The 20,532-nt window shown below is 37.3% G+C and overlaps 1 pseudogene across 1 annotated transcript; it reads right to left on the bottom strand.

Annotated features, from left to right (window-relative positions):
- Positions 1-7,277: 7,277 nt before the first annotated feature.
- On the bottom strand, positions 7,278-8,440 carry LOC120074409 (transcription factor bHLH131-like; annotated as a pseudogene). Its single transcript, XR_016528729.1, has 2 exons — positions 8,019-8,440; positions 7,278-7,927 (listed from the first exon to the last, which is right to left on the bottom strand). The product of XR_016528729.1 is annotated as a transcription factor bHLH131-like (transcript).
- Between the last annotated feature and the right edge of the window lie 12,092 nt (positions 8,441-20,532).

Genomic DNA, 20,532 nt, shown 5'->3' with positions numbered 1-20,532 from the left:
ATTCCGCTGCTTTAAAAACATCAGGCCCTGTATAAGATAAACAAAACAGTAAGCCGCCCCCAGTGTGCGAACATTGCAAAAAACCCTGGCACACTAAAGATCAGTGCTGGAAACTCCATGGCCGACCGCCTAATGGTAAGAAACGACAGCCAAGTCGGGCTCTCGTAGGTGAATCTGTTACTGAAGATACTTAGACTCAGAACTAGGAAACTACTCAGAACACTACTACACTGGGTGTAAGTGCAATTGCCCATACAGGTACTTTTCAATCTTTTGGTCTTGTGAATATAACTGGTAATAAATCGCGGATATTAGACTCAGGAGCCACAGATCACCTCATTGGTCCTTCTGATCAATTTTTGTCTTATCAACCTAGTGCTGGAAATGAAAGAATCAGAATTGTAGATGGGTCCTTTGCTCCTATTGCTAGAAAAGGACGAGTGTCACCCTTTGTTGGCCTAATACTTCAAGATGTGTTGCATGTGCCAAAAGTGTCTTACAATTTGTTATCTATTAGTAAACTAACAAGAGATTTGCAGTGTCGTTTAGTTTCTCACCTGATGATGTTGTTTTTCAGGATCTGACCTCGAGGAGGACGATTGGCACTGCCCGGCATGACAGGGGACTCTATTTCCTTACTAAAGAAGCTTCCTTTAGGCTATATGATAGGACTAGTTTGTTTTCTTCTCATTTTTCCATTTCTGAAACTGATTATATGTTGTGGCATTATCGTCTTGGCCATCCTAATTTCCAGTATATGAACTATTTGTTTCCTCATCTTTTTTGCAATATTAATATGTCTAAATTGAAATGTGATGTGTGTGTCCAGGAAAAACAGCCTCGTGTTTCTTTCTTTTCTCAGCCCTATAAGCCCTCTAAACCGTTTACTCTATTCCATAGCGATGTCTGAGGTCCTTCACCAGTCACTACCACAACTGGGAAGCGTTGGTTTGTAACCTTTATTGACGACCATACTCGTCTAACCTGGGTTTTCTTTTTGACAGATAAATCAGAAGTCACTTCAGTTTTTCAACAATTTTACAATTCAATAGAAACCCAGTTCAACGCTAGAATCGCTATTCTCAAGAGTGATAATGGTCGAGAATACTTAGTAACACCTCACGAGAATTCCTTATCTCCAAAGGTGTTGTCCATCAGAGTTCCTGTGCGTACACTCCTCAACAAAATGGAGTGGCCGAACGGAAAAACCGTCACCTGGTCGAAGTTGCCCACTCTCTTATGTTGTCAACCTCTCTTCCCTTTTATTTGTGGGCAACTTCGTTTTTGTAGGGTATCTTCTACATCAGCGTGGGTACAAGTATTATCACCCTCCTTCCAGAAAATACTGTCTCTATAGATGTGACCTTCTTCGAAGATCATCCATTCTTTTCCAATGGTTCTCTTCAGGGGGAGCATTCCAGTGAAGAAACCAATTGGAGTCTCAGCCTTTCTGCCTTACCTGAACCTGAACCCATCCTTGATGTCAGTGTCAGTACCAACGCACCTATCCTCCTAACCGAATAAGTCCTTTGGATCACATACTATAGAAAGAATCTCAAGAAGGAAATAACGCCACCTGTTATCTCTCTGGCTCCAGTTCATGATTCTGAACAGAGATCAGTTCTAGGTACTAGTAGTCCTATCCTTGATCATGATAATAAATGTGATAACACTGATGCTTGTGTTGAAAATGTTGAGAGCAAAAGTAGGGAAGATAATGGTAGCAGGGATGTGATTAAGGTTGATGATGGTGCAGAGACAGATGAGTGTGTGACTCTTGAGGACATGGTAGAACCTGGAAAAGAAGCTTCTCTTATTCCCACTGGAAAAAATGTTGAGAGTGGGAAAATAACAGAACCGAAGGAAGAATGCAATATGTCAGATGAAAATAAAGATAGAGATGAATCCCTTGATCTTCCGATTGCCCTAAGGAAAGATATGAAATCATGTACTAAATATCCGTTGCAAAGTTACTTGTCCTATAGTAATTTATCTCCTAAGTTCAAGGCCCTCACTACAAGCCTAGACACAGTGGTGATACCAAACAGTATACACACAACATTGGAAAATCCTGAATGGAAAGCAGCAGTTATAGAAGAAATGAAAGCTTTCGAGAAAAATCATATGTGGGATCAAGTCAATCTTCCAAATGGTCATAAAGCAGTCGGAAGTAAATGGGTGTTCACAATAAAATATAAGCCCAATGGAACTGTTGACAGATACAAAGCTAGATTAGTGGCCAGGGGTTTTACTTAGACATTTGGGGTTGATTATTCAGAGACCTTTTCGCCAGTTGCAAAGCTAAATACTGTTCGGGTCCTCCTTTCTATTACAGTTAATAAGGATTGGCCCCTTCACCAGCTTGATGTGAAGAATGCTTTTCTCAATGGAGAATTGGAGGAAGAAGTCTATATGAGTCCCCCCCAGGATTTGAGAAACAGTTTGATCACCGAGTTTGCAGATTAAGAAAGTCCTTATATGGGCTAAAACAGTCACCAAGGGCTTGGTTTGGCAGATTTACTATGTTTGTAAAGTCTCAAGGATATAAACAGGGTCATTCTGATCATACTCTTTTTACTAAAAGGTCTGTATCCGGGAAAATCGCAATTTTGATTGTTTATGTTGATGACATTGTTATTTCAGGTGATGATACCTCAAAGATTGACTGATTGAAGGCAAAGATGGCTGAGGAATTCGAGATCAAGGATCTTGGAAAACTAAGATACTTCCTCGGAATGGAAGTAGCTTGATCAAGAGAAGGAATTTCAGTTTTCCAACGGAAGTATACTCTGGACCTGCTCAAGGAAACAGGTATGACGGGGTGCAAACCAGTTGATACCCCTATAGAAGCCAATACAAAGTTAAGTAATATAAGTAAAAGTGTTCCAGTGAGCAAAGAAAAATATCAGCGACTTGTTGGGAAATTAATATATCTTTCTCATACTAGACCCGACATCTCTTATGCAGTAAGTATGGTAAGTCAGTTCATGCAGTCACCATACGAAGAACACATCAGGGCAGTAGAGCGCATTTTGAGATATCTGAAAACTTCTCCAAGGAAAGGCTTGATGTTCGGGAAAACTGAAAAACGTATTATCGAAGCATACACCGATGCTGATTGGGCATGATCTGTAGTAGACAGAAAATCAACATCAGGATATTGTACCTTTGTGTGGGGCAATCTTGTTACATGGAGAAGCAAAAAACAAGGTGTTGTTGCCATAAGTGATAACTTGTAGAAATACAAGTTATTTATGCTGCCTTATCTAGATATTGCAGCCAAAAGAGAAGGAATATGCATTGATTGTGTGAAAATTAGCTCAGAAATTCAATAATTATGAATTAACGCAATTACACCTATTAACATCGTCAAGATGGTAGAAGAGGATATTTTTACTCTGTTTTGCAGGAAACCAAGTCACCGCTTGCGATCAAGGCTCAACAAGAAACTAAACAACGCATCTCTGTTACATTGCACCCGTCAATTAACAATGAAGAGACGATTAACGCAATGACGGCGCAATGTGACAGTCGATCCTGAGCTGAATTTCAATCGCATGCGGTAATAAAAACAACACCGCATGCGAGTAACTGATCGAAAGATGCAGCTGAGCAACGCAAAGGCGGAGGATTGCGACACGTGTACAACTAACCATTGTGCAGATTTGATGGTCTGATTGCATAACAGAAGAAATATTTATTCCTCCATCTTCGGAATTTCTATAATAAGAAGTGGGGTCCACAGCCAAGAGTCAAAGCTTTTCACCTATAAATACTCCCATAGAATTCACAGAAGATATACTGGATATGGGTATAATTGATACGAGGGCTAAGTGTTGCTAAATTACTGAGAGAGAGACTGAGCTGAGTATTGAACGGAAGAAATCCGGGAAGAAAAGAGACAAGGCCGAGAGGTGAGTCTCAGTGCTATTCTGCCAGATCCCCGCCGCGAAGCTCTATACTCAGATCCCTGCTACCGGTTGAGCAAGCCTGAGAAGGAAGCTCATCCGTCCGCACGATCCGTCTACATTGGCAAGCAAATCTCCATCCAGATCGGCGCTAAGATGTTGGCGTTTATTTTGATTTGTTTCTAACTCTTTTCATCAAGTGTATTTCACATTCTTAATCTCTTCATTCACAAATCATGTATCAGACGCTGAATAGAAATATTGAATGTCTCGATCGATTTCATATCCCCTTCTCTGTCTATTTCCATTCCTCCGATTATCGCTTTCTTCATAAAGTCTTCTTAATTCCTTGGTAATTAATATGAATTAAACAAGTAATTTACTCTGTGCTAAAGAAATAAGAATGTTTAGCTAAAGCATGCTAGACGACATCTTCACCTGTGAGAGCAGAAGTGAAGATGCCATTCTGATCTGTCGAGAGAAGGTTAGAAGAAGGCGTTAACTAAAGCAAGAAGTACTTCCAAAGATGGAAGCAACCTTTCGTTCATTACATTTGTCCCTGTTTCACTACAGAGATGTGGGAGCGCGACCGATCACCAAGAGGTGTACGTCAAAGGAAAAGTAGAATCGTACTTATACCTTTAGCGCAATTAGGAAACATGCGATGTTTGTATTAATTATCTTTTTTGTTTCTGCTTCGTACATAAGACTTGTCCCTGCAATACACGATCTTTGCACAATCTTCACAGCCAGCCTTGACCTCAGTATCTTGTATCGTGAAAACCTGTATTTTGTATCATTTTAGCTTAGATTTACTTTAACGCAATTTATTTTATTATCGCATCTTTACCGCTTTACTTTACTTTATCGTATGTTTATATTCTTGTACACAACAACTTTTATTAATTGAAAACCCCTGGTCGCATGTATCACAAGCATAACGCAATAACCTCAAATAGCCCCTGTGTTCGACCTCGGATCACATCAAGAAACTTACAGTGAAATTATACTTGGTTTCAACGCAAGGAAACTTGTGACAATGCATAGCATACTACAAGAACGTTGTTAATTAACGCATATCTAGAAGTAGTATCACATGGGCATGAACCTTGCATGCATCATCATCATTTCATCACAGTTCATGCATAACAAGGAAGCTAAATTTCGCGTTACAAGAAGCAGTGTTGAGGCTGAATACAGGGCCATGAGTCTGGGAATCTGTGAAGAGATCTGGCTTGAAAAAGTCTTGAAAGACATTGATCAAGATCATACCAGTCCAATGAAACTCTATTGTGATAATAAAGTAGCCATAAGCATAGCAAACAACCTAGTTCAACATGACAGAACAAAGTATGTGGAGATTGACCGACACTTTATCAAGGAAAGACTCGATAGTGGCAACATTTGTGTTCCTTATATTCCCTCCAATCAACAAATTGCAGATATCTTAACAAAGGGGCTTTCCAAACAGTTGTTTGACGCATGTGTGAGCAAGTTGGGATTTATTGACATCTACGCCCCAACTTGAGAGGGAGTGTTGAAATTAGGATTTTGCGCTCTAGGGGCAATTTTGTCTTTATCATTGTATCCTAGAGTTTCCCTGTTCTCTATTTAAGCTGTTGGTTTACTGTATTCCATTGTATCAGTTTTCTAATAAGAATCCCTTTATCCCGTGGTTTTTCTCCCTAATTAAGGTTTTCCACATAAATCTTTGGTGTGCTATTTTCTTTTCCCTACTCTATTTTTCATCAATTACAATAACCTGTAAGGTCAATTTATTTTTTAATTGAGTTTCATTTACAACATAAGAAGAAAAAAAAGTCAGTGATCACTATTATGTCCGGATGTATATGAATTAGAGTCTGGATGGTTCCAGAAATGCCATCAGAACTGACCACTACTTATAAACGGCTAATTCTGTTACTTAATAAAAGTAGTGGTGTTTTGCTCATCAAGATGAGTTAAGTTGGTATAAACTCAATATTTGCCTACTAATTTTAAGTGTTGGTAGAATTGAGTTGGTATATTTTACGAACTCACCAAAACTCACTCCAACTCTTCCTTCTTCCAATATTTTCAATGGCTCCATTTATCGACCACTGTCGGCAACTATTGTTGCCACATTCTGATAACCAACTCTGGATTTCGACAACCACCTCCGATGACAACTCCAATGACCAATTCCGGACTTTGACAACCACTTCCGATAACAACTCCAGTGACCTAACTCCGATGACCACCTTCGCGCGATCAACTCCAACGACTAATTTTGGACTCCAGCAACCACCTCCAACAATAAACTCTGATGACAAATTTTAACAACCACCTTTGTAGGCTCCCACAACCATCTCCGACTATAAACTCCGACAAAAATCACCTTCAATAACCAACTTCGAGCGAGCAACTCCGACGACCAACTCTGAGCTTCGACAAGCACCTCTGACAACTATTTCCAATATCATCTTCATGTGACTAACTTCGAGCTCTGACAACCACCTCCAATGACAAACTCTGACAAAAATCATCTTCGATGATCAACTTCGACGACCAACTTCGATGACCAACTTTGGGCTTCGAAAACCTCCTTCGATGACCAACTTCAATACCATCTTCATGCGACCAACTTCAAGCTCTGACAACTACCTCCAACTACAAACTCCAACAAAAAATCATCTTTAATATCAACTTCGACAACCACTTTCGACTATTATAAGACCGATGAATGCTAAAATACGTTGTAGGGTTATTGATTATATAAATAATAGTATTTTGTCTACAATAAGTGCAATATATATGTAGAAATTTGCAAAATATATTTTTATTTAATTGAATTTACATATAAAATGAGTGTTAATAATATTTAGAAAAATATGTATATAGTTGAATAGTACATAACACATTAAAAAAACCATAAATGAAGATTTTTTTTCCTAGAACATTCTTTAGTAAGAAATATTGAGAAATGAAGATGTATTTTGTAATGATCCTCCAAATTTGAAGCAACTGAAAGTAAAATTATCGAAAAAATGTTGTGCCATTCCATTGGCTACTAAGATGATGAATGAAATTCAATTAATTTTTTTTTTAACAAAGTAAAAATACAAAACAATAATAGGAAAAAGAAAAAAAGAAGAAGATGATGAAGCTCATAGAGAAAATAAGAATCAAAAGTTCTAATTTCTCTTTGGTTTCTCATTTTATTTAACTATATTCCTACAAGAAATGTAGTGAATTAATTGTTGTTCATTACCCAAAAAAGAAAGATAAAAATTAAAAAAAACAAAAATAACAATCCATATTTTATTCAACACAAAAATTGGTAAAATTATTGAATAAAAAAGTTTCAAAACAAAAATAATCATCATAAAAGCACATTATTGAATTCAAAAAACTGCACAAAATATCTTGGATATATAAAATCAACTCTGCACCCCAAATACAGACACATGAATTCAGATTAAATAATGCTATACCCCAAACAAAGACAGAGACTTCACAGACATATAAACTCTAGATATCATATCTCAGTTCAACATCCAAACAGCTCCTAAGAGATTTTTTCGAGAAATCAGCCTGTTAACAGCTAACTTTTTAGCTGTTGGAGCTCGAGAGTGCCAAGAATTTCTGGGTTTTCTAGCAATCCATGAAGTCCTCCACATAACAGCCTCCAAAACTCTCTTAAGCCCACCAGGTCCTTTAGGCCTTTGCATCCACAGAGAACTTGTTCCTTCCACCCACAGTCACCAGTTCAGCTCTCAGCAGCTTCACTTTCACTGTCTTCAGTGCTTTTGCCAATTCTGCCATGATATCCTGCCTGTCCTCGTAGCTCATTACAGCCTTCACCATCCCTTTACCACCATCACATTGTTCTAAGCTCAGTGTATCTGCCCACTAGGTATCCCACAATCCCTAAACTCACGATTGGCCGCTCTCTTTTCTGATACAAGCTTCTTAAGCTCCTTCACCCTACGGATTGTCTCAGAAAGCACAAAAGCCTTTTTCAGCTTACTCTTATCTGTCTGTTCATAATATAATCATTTCTTTTCAACTGTCAATATACAGAAAATATTTCAATTGAAGATAGATTTTTGAGAGGAAGTTTGGACTAACTTTAGATAGGCGGGGAAGGATGGCACGGAGGGTGGCGTATTGGCCACTGATTCTGTTCCTTCTTTTCTGCTCTGCGAAATGGTGCTTCAGGGCTGCATGTAATTTAGGCTCCTTCCTTGGAAAGGATGAGAATGGGCAGCCGTAATGCTTGATCATTGAAGGTTGTGCTTCAGGATAGATCTGATGCATAGTTCCTGAAGTTGGGTAGCTCTGGATGGACTGCATGACTAGTTCAGACTATGAAACAACGCATATAGATTGAAGAAGAAAAATAAAAGGTTCACAAGTATCAAAAAGGAAAGGAATAGTGTTCATTGGTGTAAAGTACGGCTATTGATGTTTTTTCAAATAAGGAAAATCTCCTTTTTCAGAGAGTGGGAGAGAAGGAATCAAGAGTTTGTGGAGACTGGAATTAAGTTTTAAGTGGGAAGTCTTTATAGTTGTAAAAGATGATGAAACTTCTGATTATGTCAATGTATCCTTGAATTTGAAAGGATTTAGTGAATTGTCAATTTGGAACTAGAGTAGCATGAAATGTGGAGAATACTATGGACATTATCATGTTACCATTGGTAAATTCTGTTCATGCGAATGGTTGATATGTGATTTTGTTAAAGCACTCCGACTCTCCATATCTTATCATTATAAATACATAATCTTACATAATCAACCACAAATAAATAAGGCAATTATGAGAAAATGGCAATATTAGTCTTCATATCTTGTCATTATCAAAATGCATAGTAAATGGCAAGTATGAGGCTGGATATTGCATCATCATCCTTAACCACAAATAAATAAAACAATGGTTGGTTCAAATGATGCACCGAAGTAACTTGTTCTTAATATTGTGTCAGGAGTGAATATTTTGGTCTCAATATTGAGTATATGGCTAACATCAGTCCAAATCAGTCCAATAATATATACCCAAGACTACATGTTAATTTGGGTTAGAAATCTATGGAGAAAAGGCATCGAGGTATTTTTCGTTGAAATGAAATATTTGAAAAGAAGGGCTCTTACGCTATTTTTGGGGGGTTTTCTCAACCCCACACTTACGCTATTCTGTGTTCTTTTAGAATATATTCCTTTCACTGCTACTTATCCAAACAAAGAATATATATTGGAAAAGAAGAGAACAATAGACGTCCATTAAAATTCAATCAAATAAGGTGGTCAAGCAAATGAGCAATTACTCTATTTCAGGTGAATTGCCAACTTTCTATCTCTATCCTCCTAATAAAAGTAATCCATTGAATCAAGAGAACTTTGTGAAGTTATCACTTCCGCTTTATCCCCTGAAATGATTAAGCAGTACTACAAACAGCTAGAGAAAATGATATACAAAAATCTGTATGATGTCTGCATCATGCCTATACTTGCAAAGGATGCATAACAAGGAGCCTGATCAGACCCTTAATCAATGAACAAAGACAAACCAACACATTGAAAGTTCAATACCTTCCTGCTAAATCCACTCTATGCTAAAAATCTAAAGACTAGGAAAATTCTGTGGAACAATCACTACGTTCTTGTAGGAAGTTTGGAAAGAGAGGAATAGATGGATCTTCGGAAAGCAAGTGATCCTTAATGTGGTAACCTTTGTTATAACCACTTATGTATGCATGTGCCAATTGGAGACCCTTTTTAATTCGTTTACCTTTTGACCTTATAACCTTTTTACATTACAAGATAGCTCTTTGATTCTTATGAAAAGGGAAGAAAAATCAATAACCAAGAGAACGTTAGAGAGAACTTACAAAGCAAGGACCTCATTTTCGTACTTCAAGAGAGAACTTTTCAGTATTCATTCACTAGTCTTTGCCTATACAAAATAATTTGGGAACGAACAAAAAGCATCACTCTAAACACAAAGCTGCTACCTCCAACACTAAGCTTAATGCACTTTATTTTATTTTCTGTCCCTCCCAAGTTTCCTACATCAAAGATCTGCTAAATCAACATAGATATCATCATCATCCATGTAAAATTTCAGCTCACCAGATTCCCCGATGAGTCCATTTTCCAAATGATCAGCCATCAATATCTGTCTATTTTCAATCTCACTTCTGAGTTTTTACCCAATCTGCACATCTGAAAGTTCCCCACCAGTTCTTGACCGTGACTGAATAATCTCTTGCTTTGCACGATCATCTTCGTCTATGGTACCCAATTTCTCCTGCAACTTTTCACAAAATTCCTTAACATTCAGATAGCCTGAACTATACTCGTGGTTCGCAATCACCCTTCTCCGTTGTATGTTATTACAACCAATATCGAAAAATTTCACAAAATGACCCAAAATCCAAAAACTTTTCTACCAATAACCTTTTCCTAAAAACTTTTCTACCACTAACCTTTTGGCCATGGGAAATTCCAAAATTACCCCCAGTTTTAAAAAAACCTTCAAACTGTTTGGTGAACGCACGTCTTTATGAATACTTTACAATGATAGAGTCTCCCTCCATTTCCTGCTCAAAGCATTTCTCTTCGAAGCGTTTTCTTTCAATTTTACTCTTGTTTTCTCTCCGAAACCGAGCACTCCTTGCAGGTTTCTTACCGTCGTCTCTACACACTTGCCACCGTCGTCGTGATATGAAAGGTATGAGACTCTTTTCCTTGAAGAATGCATGTTGATATTTGAGGTTTGACTATCTTTTAGGGTTTAATCGTGTGTTCGTTCGTAATCGATCGTTGAGAGAATACTAACCAATCGGATAGAGAATACTAAGCGAGTGTTTAGAGAATATTAAGCGAGCGTTTAGATATTACTAAGCGATCGGATAGAGATTACTAAGCGATCAGATTGTTTAGGTTTATATCGTGTGATCGTTTAGCTAATTGTTACGTGATCGTTTAGATATCTGTTATGCAATCGTTTAGCTAACTGTTATGTGATCATTTAGATATCCATTATGCGATCGTTTGGCTAACTGTTATGTGATCGTTTAGTTTTTGTTATGCGATCGTTTAATTCTTGTTATACGATCATTTAGGTTTTGTTATGCAATTGCTTAGTTTTTGTTATGCGATTGCTTACTAATTCTTGTAATGTACACGATTGTTAGATTGATAATATGACCGTCCCTTGTGAGAAATATTTTCCTGCTACAATCGCTTGCCAAGTCCACAAAATTGCTCCTGTCATTAAGAAAAAGTTGACAGAAGAACAGATGTGACTGTATAGGCAAACGTCCTTTGGTCCTCTGTTGGATATAGATCTTGTTTTCAATGGGCAACTTTTGCACCACTTTCTATTAAGGGATGTAGCAGATGCGAACCCAGACGTTATTTCATTCAACATTCTAAGGAAGAAGGTAACATTCTCCCAAGAGGATTTTAACTTGATAACTAGGTTGTGGTCGACAAGGGAAACAGTGGAAAGAGAAACAAGTGGTGAAAGGCTGCGAAAACTCATTCTTAGACCTAAGGATCCAAATGGAAAGGATAGTTCTTGTAAGGATGTGGAGATCGCCTTCGAGAATTTCAATTTTACTAATGACGAAGATGCTGTCAAGGTTGCATTGGCATGGTTCATTGAAACGGTTATGATTGGAAAAGACAAGAAAACCCAGTTCGATAGCAATATATTTGGGATTGTCGATGATCACGACGTCATCATACATTATGACTGGTCTTCCTTCTTCTATGGACGTACATGGAATAGCATGAAGACTATCATGCGTGGGAAGAAGGAGGCATATGATTCAAAGAAAGCAGAAGGTGATCACCACGCCTCATATTACTGTATAAAGGGATTCGTACTTGCATACTAGGTATGTACTTTTATTTCTGATTCACTTTAATATACATTGAACCTGTGTTATGTTTGTCTAAGAAGTTTACATATCGTAGGTTTGGGCTTACGAAATTTTATCTACATCGAGTAAGTTCATAGCCACCAAAGTCAGCAAGGTTGCAATCCCTAGAATTCTTAGATAGACTTGTTTTCGTGCTCCATCTTATAAATCATTGAACAATAATGTTTTCCAGCCAAAAAAAGTAAGTAACCGATCACTTCTGACTTACTCATTTTTTTATAGTTTCATGCACTCTGACTTGCTCATGTTTATGTATAGACTATTGTTGTGTCGAGACTTGTACCTAGCACAGAGGAGTTAAGGTACAAGGAAAACCGACTTGAATGACTTAATGTGGTTCCTGTTGTTGGAGAAAAGAGGATTGGAGGGGTTGAACACTGTCGACACTCGCGAGTCCTTTGAGAGGCATGAAGAGCATGAACCCCATGTAGAAAGCTCTGTTAATGTGCAATATATAGAGCCAAAACCTCGTATGCCAGTTCAGACTAACCAAATAGAGCCGGAACTACGTAAGCAAGTCTTTTAGACATCATTATTCTAGATCGTACAAGATTCTTAGGGAAGAAATAAAAGAAGTTCGGAAAGATTTGGCGAACTTGACTACCATGGTCCGTCAGATGGGAGATACATTTACTGTCTAACATCATCTGATGGGCCAACAACTGAATGAGATAAAGATATGTATTTACTGTCCATTGTCTGTCTAAAGTATGTATTTCTGTACATTCGTTTAGATGTTCTCAAATGGATGATCATTTAGAAATTCTAACTAATCGTTTAGATTTTTTTAGAAAATCGTATATATTGTCTAAGTGTTCGTTTATATTTTCTAGACAATCGTTCATATCTTTTAGATGATTGTATAGATTGTCTAGACGATCGTTTAGATTTCATAGACGATCGTATAGAGTTTTTAAACGATCGTTTACATATTCTTAGATGATTGATTACCTCCCTTGACAGAATAGTTCATTTGATTTGTTCAGGATAGTATTATAATATAAGGACTCATCATGATGAGGGACCTCGTGATGATAATAATGGTGATGGTAACAATAATCAGGAACCTCATAATGATGATGATCCCCCACAGACCGATGCACAAGATCGCCCTCAGACCCACCAAGAAACCCACAGTGAACAACCAGCTGGGACGATCAGTGAGTAGTCCAAAACTGTCAGTGATCAGGATCCAATATCTTGATTGATGGACACCTCTTTCAATGAACCAATTGTCAATAAACATCCAGTTCCTCAAACCGTTGATGAAATATTGGAGCCAATTGTGGGGACGTCAACTGAAGCGTTCAGTCTTGGGGTCCATTTCAATTCGGGGACGTCAACTGAAAAGGATGCCACTAAGGTCGAGATATGACTATTGCATGAATTAGTATTCTTAAAATTGTTGATTTATAATTTAAATATAGGAAATAAATGGTCGAGAGCGCCAGAAAAGGAAAAAATCAGCCAAGTTCACACCTGAGTGTTCCAAAAGGGGAAAGAAGTTTAAAACTCAGCCTCAATCTTCTCAGCCCCATTCTCAACCACATTCAGAAACAATTCAACCTCATTCACCTCCAAGATCTCCTCAGCCCCAATCTGAAGAAGTTGAACCACCTATAGTGGTACTGAAATTGGCCGCTGGTGTTATCAATCTCAACCCCTCGGTCCCTGTACCTGAGTTCCCCTTAAGGATCGTTCATTCCTATGACCCATGCTTCCCAGTCCCTGATGTTCTATGGAATGCATACAATAAATGAAAAAGCCATCCTAAAACAAAAAACGAGGAGCGGACGGCAGTATATACATTCAGGACCAAGGATTTCTTCAAAACGCTTGAGCAAAACACATGGGTGCTTGGAGACGTGAGTATTTATGTTAATTCATTAACCTAGATCGATTGTTCAAAAAAATCTGTATGATCGTTCAGAAAATTCTAATCGCTCGTTTAGAAATTTTAAACGATTGATTAGAATTAGAATTCTAATAAACGATCGATTCGAATTTTCTAAACAATCGCTTAGAAACTTTTAAATGATCGTTTAGAAACTTCTAAGCGATCGATTAGAAGTTTCTAATCGATCGCTTAGAAGTTTCTAAATGATCGTTTATAATTTTCTTTTAGTAACTTTTATGCTCAACTTTACTTTTCTTTGTTGTACCAAACTATGGATCTCCTTTTGATGCACGTGCATCAGAAGCTACACTTGAAACTTGACCTCTGTACGATTCGATTCACGGTCATTAATTTGAGCTTCACGGTATGGAAATTTCTCATATTTGTTGAAACTACTGTTAACTCAAGCATGTATTTACATCTTGCCTTTCCCAGAATCGTTTGATGGAGCCAGAGAGTGTTGCTTCTAAGATCCGGCCAGACGGTATTGAAATAGAGGATGGCAAAGTGGTATGCTGGATGGATCAAGAAGTATACATGAGGTTTTGGGTGGACCCTCACTTCTTCCTTGACTACTTGCTTGGACAGTACAAAGAATACAAGCCTGCATGGACGGATGTTGACTTTGTATTTGGGTCAATCAACATCAAACAATACTGATTTATGCTTGCCATCGATCTACAGGGGTGCACAATCTTTGTATACGAATCCATGTCGAACTACATCTGTGGCGACATAGTTAAAGGTTATCTGAAGCTCATGGCCAGAGCAATACCGTCCATGTTCATTTCTGTCGGATTCGACAAACAACATAAGAAGTTCAAGTACGAGCAATGGGAAGTTAAGAGATTGAATGTGACCCTCCAAGAGGGCAAGTCTCTAGATTGTGGAATATTTTGTGCTAAATTTATAGAATATTGTGTAACTGGAGCTGATAAGGCTGACTTAAAATAGGTGAATATGAGATTGTATAGGAAACAATATGTTGCCCAGTTGTGGGCAAATAAATATTTATGGTAATATTTTTTGTGATAAATTTGTTCTAAATTTGTAGAATATAATTGGTGTTGTACATTTAACTAAGCAAATAAATAACTAGGCAAATAAATAATTAAGCAATCACCCAAAACTAAGTAAAAGATCATTTAATATTATGTGCAAGATTGTTTAAGAATATGTAAACGATCTTCTAGAAAATCTAAAAGATCGTTTAAGAATATGGTAGGTGTTATCATTATTTGTCTACACGTTTTCTTGTTATGTCCTTTCTGACCACATCATGTACACCCATGTATTTTTCGTGGCTTCTCTCCAATAGAAGGTATCCTGACGGTTTGACGTCGATCGACACTTGCTACCTTTCGTGGTGGTAGAACTTCAAAATCGTCAAAATATGTACTTCGACTTCATTCTTGTCTATGTCTTACTAGGAAGATTGGTTCAGTATAAGCAGCAAGCATACACTCAATGGTAAACCATTTAGCACATAATGTTTGAACATTAATATTTCTAAGGGTTGCTGCTGATATTACATGGGAGCATGGGATCTCCATGCAATTAAACTCCATACAAGTACATGTCCGTGAACGAAGATCAACCAACCCCCCAAATATCCATCATCCACATTAATTATATGCATATCCACCAGGGAAATACGATATGTTCTAGACATCAATTTTAATTCCTTAAGAATACTCATTGCGTAATCAGTTACAATGTTTGTGCATGCCATTACATGTGTATGTCGGATATAGAACCAACCTTGTAGCCACTCACGGATATGCTCTAATAGCTTCGTGATTGGTAGTTCTTGTGCATCTTTCAACACTCCATTGAGGCATTCTACTATATTTGTCGTCATCTTGTCATACTTACAATGGACTTGATAAACCCTTGCCCATCGTTGTATCCAACCTCCTTAAGATAGGCCGTCACACCAGGATATTGATGGAGTTTAGCCCAAGACATTTGAAACTCGGACATTCTATAAGCTTTCGCCGCCAGGTAAAAGTATGGGATTATGTCCTTATTCTTGAATTTGTCAACCAAATTATTTCAAATATGGTATATACATAGGGCATGAAATGCATCAGGGAATATACTTGCAACAACCTTTGCAATTGAGATGTGACGATTTGATATAATCACTAAATTGGGAACGTCTCCTATCGAAGCCTTCAAATGAGTTATGAACCAAGTCCATGATGCATCGTTTTCACCATCTATAATACTGAAGGTAATTGGATATATGTTGTTCTTGTCATTGATACATGTTACTATTAACAACACATCTTTGTATTTCTCGTGCAAATGGGTCCCATCAATAACGATTACTGGGCGGATGCAGCTTAGAAAACCCTTGATACATGAACCAGATGCCATGAAGATGTACTTAAAATGTTATCCGTCCTCTACTTCAACCTTAAATATCGTATCTGGATTTACAAGCTTAAGTGCCTCATTATATGCCCTAACAGTAGCATATGATCCTTCTGGCGACCCTCGTGCGAACACCAATCTGTACTCTCTAGTGCGATAAGCCTGCTCGTAACTTATGTTCACTTTATAATCTCTTCGGATGTCCTCAATTATATCCCTTAGGTGGTATGTTCGACCAAATTATTTGTATTTGGACTTGATTAAGTGTCCAATAACCCAACTTTTTGCTTGTCGATGATTACCAATTCTCATTTCAAGAGAACATGTATGTTCGTTTGGATATTTTGTCACTTTGAAGGAATCACTTTCTTTCAAATTTTTTTTTTACACAGCATTTCTCCACTGAACACCAGATAGTTAGCTCTTTGTTGACTTTTTTACACGGTAGTCAAAGTTCTTTCCTATTGCAAGCATCGATAATTTAACTGAAAAATCATATTTCAAAAAGAAAATTTAACCGACCTTTATATCCTCGTCATTCAGACAATCATGAGGTATTGTGATGAGGTCGTCATACGATGGGCCCTCTGATGGTATGGATATATCAATAAATGGTTCGGTTGGAAGGTGGAATGCATTTGAACCGAAGGCCTCACAACTGGTGGGATGGGAGCAGATGGGTTTGGAACATGGATGTTAATTGTTGGAGAAGTTTGTGGTTCTGAAGATTGTTTATATCCATGTTCAATATCGAATTGTGAAGTACATTTGGGTTCACTGTTGTGACCAAACCAAGCTTCACTTCGGTCATCCCCCAAGTTACATGGCTCAATATGATCATCAAGTGAAGACATGGTATGAATATTACGTGTCAAAATGGTTGCAAACCCACAATTTTGACTAGTTGAAATAGGTGATTAGTTGGATTGCAATGTTGGTACATATTGTTCATGTGTACTCCATGACTTTTGCAAGGTGTAACTTATACAAATAATGGCATCTAAGATGTATAACTGCCTTCTAAAAAGAAGCTAAGATCTTCATCATCGATTATGTCAATTGGGGAAGTTAGGACCAATAAATTGTAACAACATTTGATGTATATATCAAACATATTCGGATTGATATTCAGTCGTTGGTGCATCATACTCACTAATTCGCTGACTGTTATATCATTTCTGACTTTCAGACCTTTCATATGACCACAAAGATAATTTCTTTTGCACTCATCCCAATCCCCACCAAATCGTACAAAGATGCGAAGTAGCGTCATTGATCTACAATGGAATAAACAAATCATTGATAAGTGAACGATCATTTATACATTACTATAAGATCATTTATAAATGTTTACACGATCGTTTATAAATTACTACACGATCGTTTATTATTTACTAAACAATCATGTATAACTTACTATACGGTCGTTTATAACGTACTATACAATCGTATTGTAATTTATGAATGATCGTCTAGTAATTTATGAACTATCGTTCATATTATAATGAACGATTGTGTATATATTACCATACTATCGTTCATTTAATGCTAAACGACACTTATTATGAAAGCGATTTGAGACAAGAAATCGTAGAATATCACTTACATTATCTCCATTTCTGAATCTGACGATAAAAACGATCAACGAAGATGTTGGACTGAAACTCTGAGAGAAAGCTATGAGAGAACAATGGGAGAATTTCGTGGGGAGTTCGACAAAAAGTGAATACTGAGAGTAACCTTCCATTCTCTTCATACCAATGTTATTCAATGTTATTGGTAGAATATTAGTTGGGAATAAATGTTTTGGTAGAATGTTGGTGTTGTATTAAATGCACATTGAATTTTCTGAATAAATCGTTGAAGGAAGAGGAAATGTGGTGCGGTTTGAGGAGTTTTAAAAAGTGGGGGTAATTTTGGTATTTCGCATGGGCAAAAGGTCAATGGTAGAAAAATTTTTAGGAAGAGGTCATTGGTAGAAAAGTTTTTGGGTTTTGGGTCATTTTGTGAAATTTTCCACCAGCATCGACATCAATAAGATCCTCAGTTTTACAACCTACAACCATCTTACTGTCAACATCAAAAGGAAATTTCGTATGCATGGGTCAAATTTTAAGGCCCACTCAAAATTTGGCCTATTTTAAAAAACACTAAAATTTTGGCCTTCTGCTGAGGTCAGCCGCATGTGAAATGTTCGTTTAGTCCTCAAACCGTTTGAAAACGCGTGCACATCCCATTTACTTGTTCGTTCATCTTGTTTCACACTCATTCCTCTCGTTCTTTATCATAATGAAATTGAACGTTTTAAATTTAAAATTTAAGACTTCTTCATTTCTCTCGCTTCATCTTCTTTCCTCCCCTCCAGTACGATATTTTTATCTCTCTCATTACAATTGAAATTGAACGCCACGACTTGCATGTGATTTGATTTCTGTATCGTCGATCACCAAAAAATTTCATACCGTCTTCTTCCACTGGTGAATTGTCTCGTTTGCTCCTTTCTACACCTCCAAAAGTTAAGGTAACACTGATAAATTGTGGTTTACGTTTTTCATTTCTTGTATGTAATTCCATTTCTGTATAAAGTTAAGGAGAGAAAGAACGAGAGAAAGAATGAGAGAAACACTTGTACAAATTGTGGTTTACGTTTTCAATTTCTTGCATGCGATTCCATTTTTGTATTAAGTTAAGGAGAGAAAGAACAAAACAAAGAACAAAAGAAAGAACGAGATGAAGAAACAAGAAGAACGAGAGGAATGAGTGAGATCTTGGAAAGAGAGTTTTCCAGAATGCTCAATAATGTGATTTTGTTCCTTTTTTTTTCTTTAATTATTTTTTCTTTTACCTGCATTTGTAATAGTTAATCTTCATATTGCTATAAAGGATCATTTTCCTAGACAGGCTACAACCCTTTCATCTCACATTGGAATCGCAAATAAGATAATCAAAGGAAAACTTATAGAGAGGCAACTTCAAATGTTTAGGACAACTGTGTTTGGAAAATTCGTGGATATGGTCATAGTCTTCAATAGCCCACTAGCCCATCATATATTATCGAGTGAGGTGGAAAGTAGTAGGCCTGGTTCCATGACTTTTGACTTGGATGGAACAATTATTGAATTTTCGAAGGAGGATTTCCTATTGGTGATGGGATTGTGGCAATCACCTATTAAACTGGTTCGTTGTGTTGAAGTGACGGAATCTCTATGATTGAAGTATTTCAAGAATTTAATGGCGATAGAGGTGCATTTCACCAAGTTTGAAGAATTTTATAAGGCATTAAAGTTAGAAAATGACTTGGATGCAGTGAAAGTTATACTTGTATATTATTATGAGTTGGGGTTGATAGGAAAAAACAAGACAAAAAGTAGCATTGATAAATCGTTGTTGGATGATGTGGAGGACCTTAAATTGGGGACATATTTTATGGGAGCGAACCTTCAATGGTCTGAAGAAAACGTTAAAGGACAAGGTCACCTCATATAGGAGAAGATGAAAACAAATAAAAGGTATGTGCTGAAGTACAATCTACTTGAATTTCCTCACGCATTCCAGGTATCAGTTCTTACATTTTCTTTACCATAAATGTGTAATGAATTGTCATTACTTTCTATAAACTAAAATGGTCTTATAGGTTTGGGTATATGAGATTATATCCACCATTGCTGGGAGAGCTACAGTTCGACTTAACAATAATGTCGTGCCTCAATTTCTAAGGTGGTCATGCTCTGAAAACAAATAAAAGGTATGTGCTGAAGTACAATCTACTTGAATTTCCTCACGCATTCCAGGTATCAGTTCTTACATTTTCTTTACCATAAATGTGTAATGAATTGTCATTACTTTCTATAAACTAAAATGGTCTTATAGGTTTGGGTATATGAGATTATATCCACCATTGCTGGGAAGCTACAGTTCGACTTAACAATAATGTCGTGCCTCAATTTCTAAGGTGGTCATGCTCTCATTCATTGCCCAACAAACTATTGTAGAAAGGTGTCTTCAATTCCCCTTCAGTGAGTAACAAGCACCACCTCATATTGTTTTAGTATTTAACGTTATTTAACATTGTTTACAATATGTTTGTCATGTAGTTGGTGATCAGGTCATTATCGATATCCGATGCATAGAGGAAATTTAGGGACACTCGAGTTGATGAACGCCCAGTGTATTTGGAGTTTTAGGAGGAGGATCTGATGTTGTCAATGTCAAGGACCTCAGAAGAAGAATATGCAGACATTGACCAAGAGGATGTATCTGGCAAACATGAACCTCATGAGGGGGACCATATGCCTTTCCAATTTGAGCTTTAGTCTTGCCACGAAGAGGAATTTAAGATTCATGAGTCAAATCGTCGTGTACCAGAGCCCAATGTCAACTCAAACAGGACGAGCATTCAGAGTAGAGACTACTTGCA

The sequence above is a fragment of the Benincasa hispida genome, chromosome 3 (genome assembly GCF_027475165.1).
Source record: "Benincasa hispida cultivar pf3 chromosome 3, pf3_genome.v1.1, whole genome shotgun sequence".
Classification (NCBI taxonomy): Eukaryota; Viridiplantae; Streptophyta; class Magnoliopsida; order Cucurbitales; family Cucurbitaceae; genus Benincasa; species Benincasa hispida.
This window is presented reverse-complemented; position numbering and strand designations above follow the sequence as displayed.